Genomic DNA, 19,554 nt, shown 5'->3' with positions numbered 1-19,554 from the left:
GCCCCCAGTCGTTGATGCATAAATTTTGCACACTAAATTCTGATGTGGGACTTTTTCAAAGACCTTCTAAAATCCAAATGCACTACATCCACTGGTTCTCCCTTATCTATTCTATCAGTTACATCTTCGAAAAACTCTAGAATGGTTGCAAAACGTGATTTTCCTTTCATAAATCTATGTTGACTTTGTTTAATCCCGTTGATATTTTCTAAGTGTGCCGTGATCACAACCTTTAGAATAGACAGTTGCATTTTCCCTACGACTCATATTAGGTTAACCAGTCTGTAATTCCCCATTTCCACTATCCATCATTGTTTAATTAGTGGGATTATATTTGCCACGCTACAATCTGGAAAAAATGTTTAATAAACTATACAATTTTGGAAAATTACAACCGATGCATCTACTATTACCACGGATTCCTCTTTTAGTACTCTGGGATGCAGATCATCAGATAATGGGGGCTTATTAGCTCTCAGTCCCATTCGTTACTCCAGCAATATTTTCTTAATAAGAATTATTTGCTTTAATTCCTCTTGCTCACTCGAACTTGACTCCTTTGTATTTCTGAGATGTTATTTGTGTCCTCTTCCGTGTAGGTAGAATCAAAGTATTTATCTAATTATGCTGCCATTTCCTTATTCCCCATTACACATTCTCCCGTCTCTGTCTGTAAAGGACCTACATTTGTCTTCACTAATCTTTTCATTTTTACGTTCCTGTCGAAGGTTTTTCAGTCGGTTTTTATGTTCCTTGAATGTTTCATCTCATACTCTATTTTTCCCCACTTAATCAATCTCTTTGCCCTTTTTTGCTGAATTCTCAACTGCTATTTTATCTGGCAACTTTGTCGAATTCCTCTTTAGTTCTAATACTATCCTCAATTTGTTTTGTTAGCCATTGTTGGGCCACTTTTCCTTTTGTGATTTCACGCCAGAAAGGAATGTCTAACTTGCAATTCATGCATTCGTTCCTTGAGTATTAGCCATTGTCTATCCACCTTCATGTCTTTTAATGAATCTTCCCAATGTGTCATAGCCAATTCATTTCCCATAACTAATCAGTTTCGTTCCTTTCGATGGAGGACATCAGTTTCGGATTGGACTTCTTCACTTTCCATTTAATAAAGACTTAACTCTTGTTATGGCACTCTTCCCCTCGGGACCCCACACAAGACTGTTAATTAACCCCTTTTCATTAAACAATACCGATCTAGGTTGGCCTGTTTCACTAGTAGTCTGCTCCACATACTGGTCGAAAAAACATCTCGTACACACTCCAGGAAATCATCTTCCACAGAATAATTAATAATAATTTTGGACAGTCTATATGTAGATTAAAGTAATCGACGATACTTGCTACATGCATCTCTATTTTCCTGTTTGATGCCGTCCCCTGCACTACCACTAATGTTTGGAGGCTTAAAGATAATGCGCACCAATGTTTTATGTGCCTTGGTGCTCCTTATCTCCAGCCAGACTGATTGTACATCTTGGTTTTCTGTGCCAATATCATTTATCACTATTGCTCTGATTTCATTCTTTACTAACAGCGCCACACCACCCATTCTTACTGTTCCCTGTCCTTCAAAAATATCGAATCTCTTTTTGTTTGTATGCTCTGTCCGTTCCTAACATAATCTGGTTATCCTTTCCACAATCACTTTCCTGCATTGCTTCCTGTTGCTTTCTCTTTCGTATTCTCGATTGCTATCCAGTGTGTCCCCCCTCCCCCGCCCCTCCCCGATTTATTTAGTTTAAAGCCCTGACTACCAGCCTCGTTATTTCGTTAGCTTGACCACTGGTCCAAGCATAGTTCAGGTGTAGTCCATCCCCACGGAACAGCATCTCTTTCCCGAGTATTGGTGCCAATGCCCTAGCATCGAAACACACTTCCCCACACCACCCTATGAGCCACGCATTTATCTCCCTGATTCTTCTGACCCGATGCCAATTTGCTCGTGGCTCAGATAATAATGCAGACATTATTACGGTTGTGGATCTGCTTTTTAATTTACTCCCTAGCTGTTGAAACGCTCTCAGCAGAACCTCTTTCTTAGCCCTACCTATGTTATTGGTACCGACATGTACCACAAAAAACCTCATCCTCCCCCTCCCACTCCATGTTCTTCTCCAGCCCGGAGGAGATGTCCGTTAACATGGCACCGGGTATGCAACACAGCCTTCAGGACGCACGCTCTTGTCTGCAGATAACCGTATTTATTCCCCTAAATATACATTCCACTGCCAGAAACCACCTGCCACTTTACTCCACTCACGTGAATGCCTTTCTGCACAAAGGTGCTTTGGTCAGTCCACTTATCCACCCCGCAGTCTGCACGCTTGTCCTCAAAGGTTTAAGGAACTTCAAATCTATTGGACAAGTGCAGGGACTGGGGCTCCTGCAATAATACGTCCTGGATGCCCTTACCTGCTTCACTCGCACACAGACGCGCCTGTCCCTGACGGTTGTCAATCCTGAAGTATTTAATCTAGAAGGTGTGGCTGTCATCGCGAGCAAAAAACCCCGGCAACATTTTCTCTCCCTGATATCTCCGAATATCCGCAGCTCGACCTCCAGCTCCTCAACTCGGAGCGGGATTTTGGCCAGCCACAGGCACTTACCGCAGATATAGTCGCCCTGGAGCAACACTTCCAGAAGCTCCCACATATTGCAGCAGCAATACATCTCCTGTTTCCCCATTATTTTATTGAATTAATTAGTTTAGCATTCATCAAGTATTTTATTAAAAGGTTTTCTACATTAGTTAAACAAAGAAAGGTTAGTTTATTGTATATAGTTATATGCTATATGTTAATTTAAAAGAAAAGCTTATCCCTCAGTCACTACGGGTCACTTACCTGTCTTACTTGTGATGTCACACAGTGGAGTTCTCCCAATCCGGAGCTGTGCGATCTCCTGGTAGAGGAAAAAAAACAAAAGAATCCCAGCCCAATAGAAGAAACAATCTCGGGAAATTCCTCTCCGACCCAACCAGGCGATGAAATCTAGTCCAAGAGATCACACTGGCCATATGCTGTGGTTTGCAGTGGCTTATAACCCCACTCTAAGTCCTCATGTATGCACTCGTTCAGGTACACCACTGCTCCACCTCTTGTTTACTCACTCTGAGCTGATGCACTCCACGGATAGTTAGCCACGAATTGTTCATCCTTACTTCTCTTCTTTCTCACTGGATTATATTTTTGCTTATAGTTATGAAATATCTCTTCAACTGTTACCACTGCTTTTCTTCAGTCTTAACATTTAATATATTTTCCCAGTCCTGTTTAACCAACTCTGTCTTCATTCCTTTGTAATTGCCTTTATTTATTTTCAGGAAACTAGTTTGAGGCCTCGCTTTCTCACACGTGAACTGACTTAGAAACTTTACCATGCTATGATCACTCGACACAAGAGGATCTTTCACTATGAAATAATTAATTAATACAGACTCCATAAACATTACCTTATCTAACATAATCTTCGCCCTCGTTGGTTCCACAACGTTTTACTTGAAGGAAACGTCATGCATACACTCTGTGAACTCTTCCTCAAGGGTGCTTTGTCCAATTTGATTTTTCCAATCAATACAAAGAACATCCATGATTATTGCCAGTCAGAATCATGTGAATTCATAATGGAGAACAAAGAAGTACAGAACAATTGAACAAATGCTATGGTTCTGTCTTCAGTTGTATTAGGCTGTCCCTCGTGTCGAGGAAGATCCGCTTCCGCACAAAAAAGTGATGAGTTCACAGGTGTGTCAACAATGAGGGATCTGACATTCTAGGTCACAAACTACATACTGAAGGGTGGAAGATGCCTGTGCATGGATTATTTTAATGTGGGGTGACCGTTGCACACCAGTCACACCACGGGCTTGACAGATTTAGGTCTTGATCCAGTGACAAGGGTTAACCAAGACTACTTGAGTCAAAACTCTGCTGCACAGACCTAGTGCGCACGCATGCTCCAACTATCCACAGATCGCAGTATGGGCTGGCACATGCAGCCCCTGAGCCCTCGCCATTCCTGGGCCCCAAACTCTCTCCTCCCCAGGGCGTTGATCACAATGCTCCTGGGCCCCGAACTCTCACTGCTCCTCCATCCGGATAAAAAGTGCAGCAGTGAGAAACAGGACATCGATTAGTCTCCTCTGATCTTGGAGACATCAAATATCGACACTTATTCGAAATATCCAAATATTAAACTCCAGCCTAGTTGAAGGGGAATTATCAGCAGAAACAAACAGTTCCGAAGAATGTGAATAACAGCGGCAATAACAGCAGAGTACAAACCCAGCAGTCACTAAGGAAGACACGAATAACATTTAGGAAATACTAGGGGAATGAGCTTCTCGTGAGAAGGAGGAATTAAAGGAAATCCTTATTATTCAGTAAACTGTGTTCGGGAAATTGATCGGAATGAAGGCCGATAATTCCCCAGTGTTTGATAGTTTGCATGCCAGAGTACTTAAGGGAGTGGCTCGAGAAATAGTGGATGCATTGTTGGTCATTTTCCTATATTGTATAGATTCTGGTCAAGTTCCTTTGGACTGGAGTAAGCTAATGTAACACCACTTTTTAAAATAGTAGGGAGTGAGAAAACAATGAATTATTGACCAGTCAGCCTGACATCGATTGTGGAAAATGTTGCAATCAATGATTAAATATATAATAGCAGCGCATTTGGAAAGCAGTGACAGGATCAGTCCAAGTCAGCATGGATTTATGAAAGGGAAACCATGTTTGACAAATCTGCTAGAACTTTTTCAGGATGTTATTAGTAGATTGGACAAGGGGGAGCCAGTGGATGTAAAGTATTTAGATATTCAAAAGGCTTTTTGCAAACTCCCACATAGGAGATGAGTGTGCAAAATTAAAGCACATGGTATTGGGGGTTATGGACTGACGTGCATAGTGAACTTGTTGGCAGACATGAAGCAGAGCGTAGGAATAAACGGGTCCATTTCAGACTGGCAGGTAGTGCCTAGTGGTGTACCGCAAGGTTCAGTGATGGGACCCCAGCTATTTACAATATACTTTCTTGATTTAGACAAAGGAACTGAATGTAATAACTCCACGTTTACAGATGAGACTAAGCTGGGTGGCAGTGTGAGCTGTGATGAGCATGCTAAGAGGCTGCAGGGTGAGTGGGCAAATACATGCCAGATGCGGTATAATGTTGATAAATGTGAGGGTATCCACTTTGGTGCTAAAAACAGGTGGGCTGATTATTATCTGAATGGTGACAGATTGGTAAAGGGGGAGTTGCAACGCGAGCTGGGTGTCATGGTACATAAGTCATTGAAGGTTGTCATGCAAATACAGGAGGCGGTGATGAAGGCAAATGCCATGTTGGCCTTTGCAGCGAAAGGATTCGAGTACAGGAGCAGGGAGGTCTTACTACATTTGTATAGGGCCTTGGTAAGGCCATACCTTGAATATTCTGGGCAGTTTTGTTCTGCTAATCTGAGGAAGGACATTCCTGCTATTGAGGGAGTTCAGTGAAGGTTCACAAGACTGAATCCCGGGATGACAGGACTGGCATATTAAGAAAGACTGGATCGACTCGGCTTGTATTTAATGGAATTTAGAAGAATGAGAGGGAATCTGATAGAAACATATAAATTTCTGACGGGATTGAATAGGTTAGATGCAGGATAAATGTTCCCGATGTTGGGGAAGTCCAGAACAAGGTGTCACAGTCTAAAGATAAGGGGTAAGCCATTTAGTTACGAGATGAAGAGACACTTCTTCACTCAATGAGTTGTGGGCATGTGGAAATCTCTACCACAGAATGATATTGGTGCCAGTTCGTTAGATATATATAAAACAGGGAGTTGGATGTGGCCCTCACCGCTATAGGGATCAAGTTGTATGGAGAGAAAGCAGAAATGAGGTACTGAAATCCAAAATCAGTCATGATCATATTGGTGGTGGTGCAGGCTCGAGGGATAGAATGGCCTACTCTTACAACTATTTTCTATATTTCTATGTTTTATCATGTATTGATTTATCGTACATCCTAAAGCGTTTTGGACCTGAAGACAACTCACACCAGTGACTTGTTTCCCTCACTAATTCATATCTGTTTTTACAAAGCTGTTTACTATGAACCACAAAGCACTGCCTGAAAGTTTGTTGCAATCGGATTCAATAGCAATTACAACTACGTTTTGCGTAAATAGTTGAACATTAAAAAAATAAAATAGGTGGAGCTCTGGAGATAGAGATCGGGTGTCGAACTAATTGCTTCTCCATGTCAACTTGCCGGCACTGAGATAATGGCATCTGCAGCCTCATTTTGAGCGAAATGATTATATTATTCTAAACTAAACCTACAAGTGTTTGGTTGAATGTGTGCGTTTTTTGAGTTTGACAGTATTTGTGTACAAAATTATAGTGGGAGCTCGATTCTAAAATTTAAAGTCACCACGCATGTGGATTGCGAAATTAACTCGAATGGTTGCTTCTCATTATTATTTAGTTTTAGTGTGGTTCGAATTGACAATTCAACGCTTAATGTGCTCATGTCATTTCTTACTACATCTCCGTTTCCATTCGAAGAAAGTGAAGTTTTAGAAATCAAGAACCAATTACTGGATAGCAGAATAGTAACATGAGCGAAATGTCTGATCAGAAATCGCTTTTGAGACACGCTAAATTATTCCTCCAGAGACATAGCACTCGCATCGAAATATACAATGGTATTACGAAGAAATGCAATTTGGGTATGATTTTAAACTTCCACGCTGGTGGAGCCTGTGGCGCGCAAGCTGGGGGGAGGGGTGGATGGGATGGGGCGGGGAATGGCGGGCGGGGGGTGGGGCGGTGTGTGGCGAGACGGGAGGTGGATTCCAGTGAGAGTTCTACTTTCAAGTCTGTTAGACAGTCGATTGAGAGCACAGAAGCACATCAATGCTCTGAGGACCTGAATCGCAAGGCATCTGTGTTGCGCATGTTAACCTGGATAATGCGTTGGCTGAAACGGTTTCAATGTTGATTGATCAATTGGAGCTTGTGGACAAAGTATCAGCTCTGGCTCCGTTGGTATCACTCTTTCTCTCTGAAGGCTTTGGCTTCAATTACCACTCCAGGGATATGAGTACTAGAAACTAGGCCTACACTGCTGTGCAGAAGAGAGTGTGTGCTCCACTGTGGAAGATGCAGTATTTCAAATGAGACTTTAACCAAGTATGTAAAATAGTCTCTAAATTAAAAATCAGAACTGCCAAAGTGATAATATCTGGATTATGACCTGAGTCACGAGAAAATTTGCATCGGGTATATAAAATTAGAGAGCTGAAACGTGGCGCAAATCAGGTGTCCGAGAATTGGCTTTCGATTCATCATGCTCTGTACCAGCACTGCGGAAAGATGGAGCATTTCCGTTGCGATAGGATCGAATAAAACCAGGTTAGGACCTGTGTCCTGGTGCATCGAATAACTAGGGATATCGATAGGGTTTTAAACTACATAGTGCTGGGGAGGTGGGGGGAGGGGTCGCAGGTGGATTCAGGTAAGCAGAAATTCAAAAAGTGAAATTGCATGGAGAAGGCAATCGAGCAAGTGAGCGGTGGGCAAATGATAACCAGAGTGTGAAAGGAAGGGACAGAATGCGTAAAAATAAGAGTGTATCAGAAAATTGGGTCATAGCAAGGAAATATTTTGAAAAGCAAGAAAAAAAATCACGTTATCTGAATGCAAATAGCATTCTTAACAAGATAGATGACTTGATGACTCAAATATACATAAATGGATAGCTGGCAGTTAGGAATGTTAGGCAGAAGGGAAACGGAGTTTGGGTAGCTCTGTTACAAATGGATGAAATCAGTATCATAGTGAGAAATAATATTGGCTCTGAAGATCAAGATGCAGAATCAGTTTGGGTGGAGATAAGAAATAATAAGGGGAATAGGTCACTGGTGGACATAAACTATAGCCCCCCTAACCCTAGCTACACTGTTGGTCTATATATAAATAAAATATAATGGAGGCTTGTAAGAAAGGTATGACAATAATCTTGGGCGATTTTAATCTTCATATTGATTAGACAAAACAAATTGTCGAACGTAGACTTGAGGAAGTGCGCATATGCTGTATCTGGGAACGGTTCATTGAATAGTACATAGCAGAACCAACAAGGAAGCAGGCAATCTTTGATCTTGTACTGTGTAATGAGACAGGATTTATAAATAATCTCATAGTAAAGAAACCGCTTGGAAAAAGTGATCGTAGAATGATTGAATTTATAATCCAGATGGAGGTTGAGAAAGTTGTATCATAAAGCAGTGTCCTGCTATTGAATAAAGTAGATTACAAACGCAGGAAGATAGAGTTGGCTAAAGTGGACAGGGAAACTAGATGAAAGTCCAAGATGGTTGATAATCACTTGCAAATATTTAAGGAGATATTTCATAATTTTCAACAAAAATATATTCTAGTGAGAACGAAATACTTTAACAAACGTGTGAACCACCGGTGGTTAACTAAGAAAGTAAAGGATGGTATAAAACATTGAAAATGTGGCATGTAACGTTTCCAAGGTTATTGGAAGTCCAGAGGATTTGGAAAATTACAAAATCACCAATGCCAATTAAAAATATAACATATAATAAAGAGAGTAAATGTAGAGTATGAGAATAAACAAGCAGGAAATATGAAAACAGGTAGTAAAAGGTTCTACAGATAAATAAAAAGGAGGAAATTAGCTAAAGTCTATGTTGGTCCCTTGGGGTATGAGACTGGAGATTTAATAAGGGGGGGAAGTGAAATAGCCGAGGCATTGAACGCATATTGTGCATCCGTCTTCACGGTAGAATACTCTGAAAAATCCCAATTATAAGTACTCAATGCGATATAGGGAGGGAGGACCTTAAAACAAAAACTATCACTAAAGAAACATTATTCGGTAAAATAATGATTCCAAAGGTGATGATGTCTCCTGGACATGATGTTCTGCATGCTAGGCTTTTAAAAGACGTGCTACAGAGACATTCGATGCACTAGTTGTAATCTACCAAAATTCTGTGGATTCTGGGAAGTCGCAGCGGATTTGAAGACAGCAGATGTAACAACCTATCTAAAAATTGAGGCAGAATAAAGCAGCGAACTCTAGAAAGCTGACCCAACACCTGTCGTTTGGAAAATGCTGGAATCGATTATTAAGGAAACAATAGCAGGTCATCTGGAAAAGCATTATAGAGTCAAGCAGAATCTGCATTGTCTTATGACAGGGAAATCACGTTTGACAAATTTCATGGAATTCTTTGAGGATTGAGTGTAATGTAGCCAGTTATCGTGATAATACAAAGATGGGTGGGAAAGCAAGTTTTGAGGAGGAAACATAAATCTGCAAAAGGAGATAAACAGGCTAAGTGGGTGGGCAACAACTTGACAGATGGAGTAAAATGTGGGAATGTCTGCCGTTATGCACTTTGGCAGGAAAAAAAGCAAATGTTTATTTAAATGAGAGAAACTACAACATGCTGCATTTCAGAATGACCTGGGAGTCCTTGTGCATGATGCACAAAATGTAAGTGTGCAGGTACAGCAAGTAATCAGGAAAGAAAATAGATTGTTGGCTTTTATTGCAAGGGGTTGGAGTATCAAAGCAGGGACGTCCTGCTACAACTGTACAGGGTATTGGTGAGGCCACACCTGCAGTACTGGGCACAGCTTTTGTCTCCTTATTAATGGAAGGATACATGTGCATTTGGAAGCAGTTCAGGCAAAGTTTACGATGTTGATTCCGGAGATGAGGCGGTTAAAATATGAATAACTGATGAATAATTTGGCCAAATGCTCATTGGAGTTTAGATGAATGACAGGTGATCTTATTGAATCATTTAAGGTACTGATGAGGCTCGGCAATATTGATGCTGAGATAATGTTTCCGCTCGCCGGTGAATCCAGAACGAGACGGTTGTGTTTAAGAATAAGAGGTCGCCCATTTAAAACGGAGATGAGGAAGAAATTATTCTCTGAAAGAGTCGGAAATCAGTGGAATTCTCTGCCGCAGAGACGTTTGGAGGCTGGCTCATTGAACATATTTAACGTGGAGATAGGCAGATTTCTGATCGATAAGGGAGTGAAGGATTAACAGCAGGGAATTGAAGCTGAACCCAAGATTAAATAAGCCATGATCTTATTAAGTGATGGAACAGGCTCGAGGGGCCCAATAGCCTGCTGCTGCTCCAACTTCTTAAGTTCTAATGTTATTATGTAAGACACCGGCCTAGAAATTCGATTTAACTGCGGCGCAAAAAGGACGGTATCAGATCATTTACTGCAAAGTAACTTAATGTCAGACACTGCATATAACGTCGGGCACTACTATAATGCTCATTTTGAGCCATCTCCAGTGAGGAATATCTGGGCAATTTGATGCATCCTCCCTGTTGTGGAGGTTCAGAAATATAACTGAGTGTGGTGAAGGTAGAGAGTTAGGATTGCCACAGATATATCAGCCAAGTAATTTAGCCGCAGGATATATTTGAGGTGGATGGGTGGTTCAAATTATGGAACCATGGATACGGCAATTGTCATTGCCCAGCAAAGGCCGCAGATGTCAGCGGATGCAATGTTATGACTAGGCTATTGCAGCTTGGTGTCGAAATAGTCGAGAATTGATCCAGGGACGCCGTCTATGAAGTAGCGACCGGAGAGCACTTTGCAATTTCCAAAGTTTAAAACGAGAGAAATAGTCCAGCAGGAACAGAAGAGTTGACAAGCCTCTGTAGCTGTCACGCTGAATCTAACTCGAAATGAAGTGGGTTGATGGCTGCTGGGAAGGCATTCAGGCAACTGAGGGGGGAAATTAGGGTGTAGAGAAGGTAAATACGAAAGCATCAAAAGAGCCTTCGATAGACCTAAAGGGCGGGATAAGTTTAATGGTAATGAGCTCTGGCATCTAACGGAAAATATTCAATCAAGTTGGAGAGAATTACCCAAAGGCGAGTGTAAATGGCCCTGGTAGTTGATTGGCGAGAAAAGCCACAGGAAGAAATTTGTTATCTTCGAATTTGAAAAAAAAATTCCTGATGGAGAAGGGGGGCCATTCAGTGCATCTTAACACATCTGTCCAGGAAGGACCTTCAGTCCCGCCTCCACTGCTGAATCTAAATATTTTGTTCATGATTCCAGGATATTTGTCTCCCGAACTGTAGTTAAAAAAATGGAAGTGAGAATCAGGCGGCGCGGCTAACAGGCAACTAATCAGAATATTACAACTGATTATTGGATGATGTTTAATGCAGGCGGCCGATGTGAACAATGGAATTGAACATTCGACGGTGACTATAAGAAGTGGCTGGTGCTATATTGCCCATTTTGCACTGACGCCCATGTCGAATTTCTACTACGGTCTTGCTCAGCTTCGCCATTTGCGATTCCAGATCTCAGGCCGAGGTCGCCGTATATCATAAGAACATAAGAACATAAGAATTAGGAACAGGAGTAGGCCATCTATCCCCTCGAGCCTGCTCCACCATTCAACAAGATCATGGCTGATCTGGCCGTGGACTCAGCTCCACTTACACGCCCACTCCCCATAATCCTTAATTCCCTTATTAGTTAAAAATCTATCTATCTCTGACTTGAATACAATCAATGAGCTCGCCTCAACTGCTTCCGAGGGCAGAGAATCCACAGATTCACAACCCTTTGGGAGAAGAAATTTCTTCTCAATTCGGTTTTAAATTGGCTCCCCCAGTATTTTGACCGAAGCAAAATAATTGTTTAAGGTCTTAGCCTTTTCCACATTTCCCATTATTAAATCCCCCTTCTCATCTTCCAAGGGACCAACATTTACTTTAGTCACTCTCTTCCATTTTATATATCTGCAAACGCTTTTACTATCCGTTTTTATGTTTTGCGCAAGTTTACCTTCGTAATCTATCTTTCCTTTCTATATTGCTTTCTTAATCATTCTTTGCTGTCGTTTAACATTTTCCCAATTTTCTATTTTCCCACTAACCTTGGCCACCTTATAGCCATTCGTTTTTAATTTGATACTCTCCTTCATTTCCCTGGTTATCCACGGCTGGTTATCCCTTCTCTTACCGCCCTTCTTTTTCATTGGAATATATTTTTGTTGAGCACTATGAACGAGCTCCGTAAAAGTCGTCCACTGTTCTTCAATTGTGCCACCGTTTAGTCTGTGTTTCCAGTCAACTTTAGCCAACTCTGCTCTCTTGCCACTGTAATCCTCTTTGTTTAAGCATAGTATGCTCGTTTGAGACACTACTTCCTCACCCTCAATCTGTATTACAAATTCAACCATACTGTGATCACTCATTTCGAGAGGATCTTTTACTAGGAGTCGTTTATTATTCCTGTCTCATTACACACGACCAGATCTAAGATAGCTTGCTCCCTTGTAGGTTCTGTAACATACTTTTCTAAGAAACAATCCCTTATGCATTCTATGAATTCCTCTTCCAGGCTACCCCGTGCGATTTGAGTTGACCAATCGATATGAAGGTTAAAATCCCCCATAATTACTGCCGTTCCTTTTTCACATGCCGCCATTATTTCCTTGATTATTGCCCGCCCCACCGTGAAGTTATAACGAATGTCAGAAGTTAGGGTAAACGGGATAGATGGTAGCGGGAAATGGTTATTAATAGTGAATAAGAGGTCAAACTTACTTTTGACTGTATATCTGTATTGATCACCTGTAATGTTCAAACCACCTTTCTTCCAGAAGACAAATGTAGGTCCATTGCAGACAGAAACGGGAGTATTTGCAATGGGGAACAAGGAAATGGCAGAACAATTAAATAAACACTTCGATTCTGTCTTCATTCAAGAGGACATAAATAACATCACATCAATGTTAGGCATTCAATGGTCTAGTGAGCAAAAGGAATTAAACAAACCCTTATTGGCAAGAAAATATGGCTGTAGAAACTAATGGGACATAAGTCTGAGAAACACGCAGGGCTTGATGATCTGCATTCCAGTGTATTAAAATAGATCTCCATGCAAACAGTAGATACATTGGTGTGATCTTCCAAAATTCTATCGTTTATGAAACCGTTCCTGCAGATTGGAATGTGGCAAATGTAACCACACTATTTGCAAAATAAGGGAAAAGGCAACGGGGTTCAACAGAACGGTTAGCATGACATCAGTAGTAGGGAAAATGCTGGTGTCTATAAAACAGGATGTGATAACAGCACACTTAGATAACATCAACGGGATGAAACAAAATCAACATGGATTTAATGAAAGAAAAATCATGTTTGACAAAACTGCTGGAGTTATTTGAGGAAGTAACTGCTAGAATAGATAAGGGAAAACCAGTGTTTGCAACGTATTTGAATTTTCAGAAGTCCTTTGAAAAAGTCCCACATAAGAGTTAATGTACAAAATTAAAGCACATAAGTTTGGGGTAATGTATTGGCATGGATGGAAAATGGGTCAACTGACAGGAATCAGAGAGTTGGAGTAAACGAGTCTTTTTCGGGGTGGCGGGCAGTCACTAGTTGTGTACCAGAGGGATCATTCCTTTGCCCCAGATATTCACAATATATATAAATGATTTGGATCAGGGAACCAAATGCAATATTTTCAAGTTTGCTGACGACACAAAACTAGGTCGGATTGTGAGTTGTGAGGATCATGCAAAGACGCTGCAAGGTGATTTAGATATGTAAATTGAATGGCAAACAGATGGCAGATGCAGGATAAGATGGATAAATGAGAAGTTATCCACTTTGTTCAGAAAATGGTCAGGAAAAATATTATTTGCATGAGACAGCCTGGGAAGTGTCGCTGTACAGAGCGACCTGGGTGTTCTTGTACACCAGTCATTTAAAGCAGACATGCAGGTGCAGCTAGCATTCAGGAAGGGAAATGGTATGTTGGCCTTCATTGCATGACGATTTGAGTACAGGAGCAAGAATCTCTTACTACAGTTATGCAGGGCCTTGTTGAGACCGCACCTGGACTATTGTGTGACGTTTAATCTCCTTACCTAAGAAAGGACATACATGCCTTAGAGCCAGTGCAAAGAAGGGTCACCAGACTGATTCATGGGATGGCAGTACTATCTTATGACGAGAGATTCGGTTCCCCAGGCCTGTGGTCACTAGATTTTAGAAGAATGGGAGCTGATATCATTGAAACGTGTAAAGTTCTGAATGTGTTGGATAGACAGGATGCGTGGAGGATGATTCGCCTGGCTGGGAAAACTAGATCAAGGGTGCACAATCTCAGGACACGGGGTAGGAAATCTAAGACCGAGACGAGAAATAAAAAATCACTCAGAGGGTAGTGAATTTGATGAATTTTCTACCATAGAAGGCTGTGGAGGCTAATTCACTGTATATATTCAGGAAGGTGATAGATAGATTTCTAGAAACAAAAGGCAACAAGGGGTAGCGGGAAAATGCAGTTTTGAGATAGAGGATCAGTTATGTTCATATTGAATGTCGGTGGAGGCACGAATGGCTGAATGGCCGACTAGTGCTCCTATTTTCTATGTTTCTAGAAGCACACACCAATGGAGCAAGATTGAAAATCAGATCCATTGCAGAGCAAAAACCAGCCTCCAGCGCAATGAATTTTGCTAAATGTGACGAATGGTCACGTTTTGATAAAGTAAACAAAAAGCTTCGACAAATAATTAATAATCTGCCACTTAAGGAAGCATAACAAATGGCTCTGGACAACTGGACAATATAAAGTGAGCTCCAGAATGAACGTTGTAATTTGAATGATTGATGTGGCATCACAGAATGTTACTGTACAGAAATAGCTCAATTGACGCTAGGTACCTGAGCCAGCTCATTGAAAGAGCTCTTCCTGTCCCTTCCCATTGTCTCTGCAATTTTACTTTTCATATAGCAATTCAATTATCATTTGAATGTTACTCTGGAATCTGCCGCCGCAATCCCTTCAATCTGTAATTTCCAGATCGTAATAACTCGCTACAGAAAATAACTTATCTTTTTCGCCATGGTTCTATTGCCAAACGACTTAAATCTGAATCCTTTGGTTACTCACAATTCTGCATGTGGAAAAAGATTCGCCTTATCTCGCCTTTGAAGTCATTTCATAATTTTGACGGTTCTATTAAATCCCCCCATATCTGTCTATGCTCGAAGGTGAACCATAACAGCTTGACCAGTCTCTCCACATAACATCATAGAGCATTTCCAAAACTCACGATAATAATTCAGCGATTAGTTTGTTTTGCACTTTTACGATAACTTTGCTCAGTTACTGAAACATTGTCTCACAGTGCATTCTCTATAAATGCCCATATTACAGCAGTGCTACTGAAGAAATGTATCAGTAAGCTGGCAGGCGTTTGGAATGCAGGTGACATAGAAAAATAGAAACATATAAATTAGGTGCAGGAATAGGCATTCGGCCCTTCCAACCTGCAACACCATTCAATAAGATCATGGATGAACATTGCCTCAGTATCCCTTTCCTGCATCTCTCCATACTCCTTGATCTTTTAGCTGCAAGGGCCATATCTAACTCCCTCTTGAATATATGCAATGAACTAGCATCAACAACTCTCTGAGGTCGGGAATTCCACAGGTTAACAATTCTCTGAGTGAGGAAGTTTCTACTCATCTCAGTCCTAAATGGCCCACCCTTTATCCTAAGAATGTGTACTCTGGTTCTGGACTTCCCCATCATTGGAACATTCATCTCGCATCTAACCTGTACAGTCCCGACAGAATCTTGTAAGTTTCTATGAGATCCCCTCTCATCCTTCTAGACTCCAGTATATAAAGGCCCAGTTGATCAATCTCTCCTCATAAGTCAGTGCCATCATCCCGTGAATCAGTCTGGCGAACCTTCGCTGCACTCCGTCAATAGCAAGACGTCACAATGCACCTTGGTAAAAATGGTGCAGTGCAAATACAATGGTTATTGGTGGATTTATCAATTGCCTCATTAATAAATTGATACCGTCATTGGATAATAACATTGCTTCCGGAACCTGGCGATTGTTTAATTTTTCCAGTTTGCACAGAAATTATGAGAGGCAGTTTGCAAATTAATCATCTCGATTATGTTAGTTTCATTCCGAATGGTCACTGGGTCAAATGCGGAGAGAAACAGGCAAGCAAACGTTTCGGTGGGTTAATTGGTCAGAACCTTCGAATTTCTCCCCAGACGCCGAAGGAAATACACTTTTGTTGTGCATTTGACCGTTCTGTGCTTTTTGCTTGCTGGGTGAAAATTACCTTTTACAAAATATAGTCGGCTGCAAAGCTATTGTTGAACAGCTTCTCTTTTACCCGAGAATCTGAGAGGATCCGTGAAGAAGTACATGACAAAACTCGTGAATCGAAGCTTTATTCGGTATTGTTGAAATGAACCTGTTCAACTATTAGTGCATTCGTTCTTCCATCAATAGATGATAAATAGCAAACACTTGGTTAAAATGTAGTTGGTTGGTAGCGATATGTGTCCGTGGCATCATCAACTGCCTGTTTTATGCCCCACCTGAGAGTCATTCCTATTTCAGACAATGCCGGATAAATATCAGGCGCTGCATGCACCGGGGGGCCAATCCGATATCGCCCGTTTTGTGACCCCAAGTGAGAGCAATTTCGAGGCTAATGCACCTGAATATCGGGCGTGGTGTAAACCGGGCGTCCGACGCGTTTCTTCCGGTGTAGAATTTATACGCCTGAATGTCATTCTTGCGCCTGTTATAATCATAGAAACATAGACATTTATGGAAGCGAGGAGGCCCTTCAGCCCATCTTTACTGCGTATTTTGCAGAAAAACCAATCCAAACAAAACCCACTTTCAAGCACGTTGTCTATAGCCCTGTGCGTTATAGCACTTTAAATGCATATACAAGCACTCTTTTTATCTGATTACGTTTTCTGCCTCTACCGCTTTTCAGGACCTGAAATCCAAACTCTTGTCACCCACCGGCGAAAAATATTTTCCTCCCCTCTGCTCCAATCCTTCTACCAATGACTTTAAATTTATGTTCCCTGGTTATTGAACTCTCTGCTACGGAAATAGTTAATTGCCATCCATTGTGTCTCGGCCATCATAACGTTTTACATATCACCCAACATTCCCTGGACTGCTGTGTTCCAATGGAAAGAAAGCCTGCCTGTCCAATCATCGCAACATATTTACTGTCCTGGCAAAATCATTTAAAACCTCTTTAACCTCTCTCGCGTAAGCACATCTTTCGTTCAATGTGGTGACCAACACTTCACGAAATACTCAATCATAACATCCCTGCTCTTATCTTCTATGCCTCGACTGATAAAAACATTTATACCCCATGTGTCTTCTTATTCAACTTTCCAACTGTCCTGCTAGCTTCAGAGGCATATTGACATGTATTCCACTGTTACACTGTTCCTCTGCACTTTGCAGTATCGCAGCAGTTGTTGTGCATTTACTTGTCAGCTTTCCCCAAATGCATTACCACCAACTTCTCCGGATTGAATATCACTTGCCATATTTCAGCACAGCTGACCATTCCACAGTAGCTTCCTGCCGTCCAAACCTTTGTTCCTCAATATCAACCACATGGTCAAATTAAGGATCATTTGAAAACTTGATTATGCCTGCTACTTTGAAAGCTAAATCACTGATATATGCCACAGAAGGAGGTACTAATGAGCCCGGTGGAACAGGATTGGAAACAGCCTCCCATGCATAACAACACCCGTCGATCATTACCCTTTGCTTTCTGACACTGAGCGAATTTTGGAACCAACATACTTTCCCATGCATCATCTGGGCTTTTATCTTTTTGACCAGTTAGTCATGTGGGTTATTGTCAAAAGCCTGTCTAAAATCCATGTGTCTTATATCAAAGGCGCTATGCTCACCAAAAATACTTGCTAACTTCTCAAAACCATCAAATCACGTTAGTCAGACCGACTTTGCCTTAATATTACGTGCTAAATGCCCTTGATCAATCCATGCCTTTCAAAATGAAGTTGAAGTGGCTTGTTCCCAATCATGTTCCCACCACCGAAGTTATGCTGACGTCATATAAACTCTGGGCCTACTTCTTCCTCCTTTTTTAAATACTCCCTTCTTTGTCTTTAAATAAAAGAGCTTATGCAATCCACAAGTGAAACAGAAACACATTTAACTGGGATCAGATGAACAAAATAACACTTTGAATCGCACTTACCTCTTATATGTACAGGATAACTCTGATCCGAAGTTAGCTGCTTTCCCCTTACATCCGCGTCATACAGACAGGTATAATTTTCTCCATTGGCACTATCTATATTCCGGATGGAGAAGGTGATAGAATTGCTGCATGCTGGCTGGGAATCCGTGTAATTTGCTTCGCCATGTCTGAACAAGTAAATTATGAGGGCAGAAATGTCCTGAGCTTGTGCAAATAAATATGATACTTCCACCCTCATTACTACATTGGACCCCACATAAATAACTAATTTGTGTTGGACTGTAAATGCAAATGAACATCCCGACGAACGAATTGAAATGCAACACAGATTACTTCTGTGAATTGAAATATGAATGACTTGACTTCGGTATAGAGGGCATAAATATGTAGATAGCACGAAAGAAAACTTGTAGCTAACCGTGAAGAGGTTAATAATATAATCTCATAATTATACCCCCGACCTGCGGTGGTGTGCTCTCGCAGGTCGGGGTAGCCCATGTGTTTGTTGGTGCCAGCGCTCTAACTCTTATATGTCCGCTGCACGAGGTCCGTGTGGCAGAGCATGTGTCCAGTCGAACTGGTTGACCCTTGCTAATGGATAAAGGCTTAGCTCTGTCAAACCAGTGCGGTGGTTGATGCGCAACGGTGACCAGATATTAAAAAAAATCACCCTCAGGCATCTTACACCAATGGAATTCAGGACTGGAATATCGGGTACATAATTGAAACATCTGCTAACTCATTCCTTTTGGTGTGGAACCAAGTCATACTTGTTCGAGGGACCGCCGACGATGATGAGTAACAGACAGGAGGAATGACATACACAGATTGGTAAAATGAGGAGACATATGCCTAATTAAATATCACAGAGAGAAGTGTGAAATATGGGATTTTAGTGGGAAGAAAGAGGAGCGACAAAGTCAACGAAATATAAACCAATTTTAACGGGATGAAGGCTCAGGGAGATATGCACACGTCCTCAATGTGGCGGGAAAAGTTGAGAAGGCTGTCATATAAAATTTATATGTAAAGGGACAGCATGTAAAAGCAAGAAAGACATGACAAATCTTTAAAACAATTCCCTCGATAGATCCTGCTGGAGTATTGTTTCCAGCTGAGGGCATCATACGTTGGGAAGGAAGGCAAGGCCTAAGAGATGGTGCAGGGGAGATTGAAAAGAGTTGTAACAGGGATGTGGGATTTCAATTATGTCGTGAGCCGGGAGAAGCTGGTCTGATCTCCTTAGAACAGCGAAGGATGGTCGGAGATATAATGAAAGTGAATAAAATCATGAAAGATTGCGATTGAGTAAAAATGGAGAAACTGGTTTCAGTGCTAGATAGTCGGTAAATAGACGAAACAGATTTAAGGTAATTAGCAAAAGAACCAGAGATTTG

Source organism: Pristiophorus japonicus, unplaced genomic scaffold (assembly GCF_044704955.1).
Source record: "Pristiophorus japonicus isolate sPriJap1 unplaced genomic scaffold, sPriJap1.hap1 HAP1_SCAFFOLD_90, whole genome shotgun sequence".
Lineage (NCBI taxonomy): Eukaryota > Metazoa > Chordata > Chondrichthyes > Pristiophoridae > Pristiophorus > Pristiophorus japonicus.
This window is presented reverse-complemented; position numbering follows the sequence as displayed.